Below are 4,868 nucleotides of genomic sequence, written 5' to 3' on the forward strand. Positions count from 1 at the left end.
CTGCGCTTCCAGTGGGCGAAGAGTGAATGGTGTTTAACGCTTATTTTTACTACATAAAAAAAGGTATGTTATGAATAGACAGGATATGTTTTAAATAAAGTGTATGAAATATTACATGTGTAAACTTTAAATTGACATTGCCTATATTTACTGACAGCGACTAGGGCAAACAGGTGAATCTGAACATAACCTCTTGAGATTTTGAAGGCAACCATGGAAACTCTCATAAACTTAATCCGAAGATGCACGGACTTGGCCGAATGGCCGATCCGAATGCAACTTTAAAGGCGCGAAATATGAAAATACCCCTGTAAAATGGCTTCTCCCCTGCTATTGTGCAATTCGGGTAGCATTCAACTGGTCATGTACGTAAGCCCCAGCGTTTCCACCCTGTACATGTTATATATCATGATGACTTTAATATTTGTTTTTCATTTTGCATTATATTTTATGTTCAACTGCCCTGAAAAATGTATCATTTCAATCAATGTATATTATTAAATGTAGGAAATATTTTAGGAAGAATTCAAATAATTTAACTTCTAATTTAAAAAGTGTTCACTTTATAAAAAGTCTAATTGCTCCATTTTCAATTATTCTGGCTTAAAATAGCTTGAAATGGTTTGTAGCTCAGTTTTTATTACGTCAAATAGAAAAACGTTCAGCTTTAAAGTTCGAATTTTTGAATTCCATTGACCGTGAAAAATTGATTTGATAAGGGAAATGACTGGGAATTTTATTCTTTTAGTCGAAACTGAAGTTTTTTGTCGTAAATTCAACTCTTGTCCAAAATTCGTCTTTTTGATTTTAAAATGCAGGAAATTCAACTATTTCGTTGAAAATTTACTTGCTTCTTGAAAATTTAACTTTTGTTGCAAATTCCTCTTTTTGGTTTTAAAATGGTAGAAAATTCAACTATTTTTAAAAAATTAACATTCTCGTTCAATTTATTATTTTTGCTATAAAAATCCGAGCATTAGATTTAGAATTGATGTGTTTTGACACAAATTTAATTATTTTGATGAAGATCAAATTTGGGCGAAAGTCAACTTTTTTTGTAAGACATTTAAATTTTTTGTGGAAAATGTGTTGTTTTGATGTTCATGGACCTATCGAAAGTTGCTTATTATAAAAATGATATTAATAATAAATAAAATAAAATTCTCTGCAATTTCCTTCATTTAAAACAATGGTTTTCTTTAATTTCTAAAATGTTTCATCTTCTGAGTTTTATTTGTCTATGTCAAAATACATATTTAAGGGTAAATAAATATTAGAATTTTTTAAAATATTTTTTTATCTTACCGACTCGAGAAAATATTTTCTTGTTTTCTCTGTGATTATAAAACAAAAGAATTCAAAGAAAGTCTGGAACATCGGGAATATCACAAAAATGTGACGTCATATTCCCACTGCGGTTTTGAAGGATGTAAAAAATTTTTTGAACTTGAAGTTTCATTGAGAAGTCATTTGATCCGTAATCATAACCTGCATTGCAAATCACAAACACAACAGAATTTGTTGTAAACAATGTTGTCAATGCCGGGGCAAAATATGCTTGCACAACATAGAACCGTTTTCTGGGAAGCACCACTCTTTTATGAAAATGAGGAATTATTTTACGCAATCCAAGAGAGTAATGACGTGCAAATGCAGGAAGAAAATCAGATTGATAATTACGAGTTCGATAATGAGGAGTTCAATCATTTAAATACCAGAAAAACAAACAACCTTCTAGATGAAATAAAAGATGATTATTATGAATTATATATTTTGAATGTAGCACAGTTTTATTTGAAATTGGAGTGACAATACATGATTTCTGCTAGTACTATTCAATGCATAGTGTCTGGAGAGTTCAGTAATCATAAGCTAGGTCAGGAAAACCTGAAAAGCATTTTGCAGAGGCGTTTATTTCAGGAAGAATTATCTTACGACGTAGTTAAAAAAAATTGAACGTGATGTTTTTGAAAATGATCTCTCCTTAAAATCTCAGAATACAAGCGAAATTTTTTTTACAAAGATCAATTTAATTTTGTAGAACCTCAATCAAAATTTCTTGATACTATAGACTGTAAAAAGCGATATTTTCATTACGTATCTATAGAAGAAACAATTAAAAACATTTTTCGAGATAAATCAGTTACAAAGGATTTATTTGTACACATTGAGAATGCTCAACCCTCCCTTTTAAAAGATTTCAATGACGGAACTATTTTTAAAAACAATACATTCCTAAAAGAAAATTCCAAGAGCTTAAAACCTGCTTTGTATGAAGACGGTTTTGATTTAGTTTAGCCAACCGGACCTGCAAAAAAGATACACAAGGTTTTAACTGTGTATCTGAGTTTTTTAGAATTGCCTGATTACCTTAGAACCCATCTAAACAATATCAAACTGGTTGGCCTTTGTAAGAAGAAGTATTTCAATCATTATAAAGTTTATGGGACAATTGTTCAGATTTTAAAAATGATTGAAACTGATGTTGTACAAATAGAAATAGGACAAACTATTACAGGAATCCTTGTATTTATTACTGGAGATAATCTAGGCAGCCATTCGTTAGGTGGCTATCTTGAAAATTTTAGCACTTCGATTTACTTCTATCGATACTGCTTAATAACACGAAGTGAGTTTCATGCAAAAGATGGCTGCTTTCAGATATATCCAGTAAGAAGCATCGAATCTTATAATAAGGCTCTCGATGTGATTAAACAAAATAACCTCAAAAGCTGCGAGGGATTAAAGTTCAACTCAATCTTTAACGAATTAAAAACGCATCATGTTTGCAATCCTGGTCTTCCTCCATGCCTTGGCCATGATTTATGTGAAGGGGTAGTCGCGTATGATGTCAAGCTTTTCATTGATAACTTGATAGGAAAAAAAATGGTTTACAATTGCTACACTGAACAATCGCATTGCAGCATTTCCTTATTCCACTGACATGAAAGATAAACCATGCTTGGTGGAAGACAAGCGTAGAATTTCGGGTGAAGCTTGTCAAGTATGGCAATTTCTAAGACTTTTCCCTTTGATAATGCAAGACTATATTGAAGATACATTTGATGAAGTGTGGATGTTGTTACTACAACTAACAGAAATTATCGAAATTATTATTAACGAGTATCTTTCAGTGAGACAAACCTTATTCGGCGATAAACTTCGGCCGAAGCATCATTATCTTTATCACTATCCTGACTTAATTCTAATTTTCGGATCATTAATAAAAGTGTGGAGCATGCGATTCGAAAGCAAACACACTTTTTTCAAAAGAACAATTCGATCAATCCACAACTTCATTAACGTTACAAAATCTTTATCAGAAAAACATGAGCTTTTTCAAAGCTTTATAAGATCAGGTGAAGATTTGCGGCTCGAAATTGAAATTCACGGAAGTTCTCGTTTCTCTCTTCAAATCTACACTGAAGAATTACAAGCAGCTGTGCGGGAAGCTAACTTACCGTCATGTATAGAAGAATGTAATAAGGTTTCTGTTAAAGGTACAACTTATAATAAAGGTGATGGTTTGTGAGTTCAACAATCTGGTTATCAATATGAAATTCAAATTGGACAAATATATTTGTTCATGATCAATGATGACAGAAGAGTTTTTGTAGTTTTGAAAATTCTTGAAACCTTATTTCGACCCAATACTCGAGTATACCTACTTGGAAGAGTTGTAAAATACCAATACTTGCCATTGGATCAGATGATAAGTTTTGAACCACTGCACAGTTACGATGCGTTTATTATTCGTAGAAATTTTAGAAGATTGGAATCTGTTTTGAAAAAGAAAATGTCTAGTCCAATTCCGACTTTTTATACTTTGTACCAAAATGTGTATAAAAGTTTTCTTTTTTAATTTTTAGGCAGCTTTAACTGAAGAGGATGTTAAATCTGAATCTTCGGTTTACCCAACTCTAATCATTAGAGGTATATAATACATCTATATAATATATTACCACGGAGAAAAATATATCGCACAATGATACCGCAAAACTCCTATATTGAAATAAAGCACATTATGATAACGTACAAGAAGTGTTTTGGAGATTTGTACGATATTATAATGCACTTATATTGCTTGGCCGCTACCAGAACCCTCGTTTATACGATATGATAAAATAATAATATAATGTAAAATCTTGCAATATATAATATCACGATAGTACGACATTATAATTCGATAATTACGATATATAGCGTAAGAATTACGGTATATATTGCAAATCATGCGATATCGTTTTCTCCGCGATCAGAGTACAAATTTTCAGTTTTTGACGCTCTGGCACAATTGTTACTTAATACACTGAAATATCGGTTTAACTGGCAGCTCGGGAGAGCTCCGGGTACATCAAGAATCATCAAATATCGAGCGCAGGTAGAAAGTCATGTATCAACCGAGGGGATATGCTAAACTCGACAGGCGGTAGTTAAACCAAAGGCGCTTAAACCAAGATGTCAGTGTGCTTCATTGTAAGGATTTATCCATTGAATTTCCTATGAATTAATATGCGATTGTGTTTCTGCGAATAAAAATTCATAATACGATACGAATAATAGAGCTATACTTTTACAGGATGCTTAGATTTAAACAATTGGAGAATTATAAATGAATTATAGAATTATACATTATAAACCTTACCCAAAAAAATTTTAACTGCCATCGAAATTTTGTTTTTGTTTTTTAAACCATTTCTTTATTAAAATCGTTGGAATATGATTGATAAAAAATTAATAATAATATTATTTTATTTTCTTCAATACTTTCTCATAAAGGGTAAATTAAGTGACATTTAGGAGAGAAACTTCCAAGAATTCAATCAATTTTCGAATATTCGTACCCTCCTTAATTACAAAATTTCTAG

The 4,868-nt window shown here is 31.4% G+C and overlaps 1 protein-coding gene across 2 annotated transcripts in view; it reads right to left on the reverse strand.

Annotated features, from left to right (window-relative positions):
• Positions 1–4,868, reverse strand: part of LOC117172855 (Bardet-Biedl syndrome 2 protein homolog) — a 1,136,351-nt gene that overhangs the window by 719,707 nt on the left and 411,776 nt on the right. The window lies entirely within an intron of this gene.

Source organism: Belonocnema kinseyi, chromosome 5 (assembly GCF_010883055.1).
Source record: "Belonocnema kinseyi isolate 2016_QV_RU_SX_M_011 chromosome 5, B_treatae_v1, whole genome shotgun sequence".
NCBI classification, from domain to species: Eukaryota; Metazoa; Arthropoda; class Insecta; order Hymenoptera; family Cynipidae; genus Belonocnema; species Belonocnema kinseyi.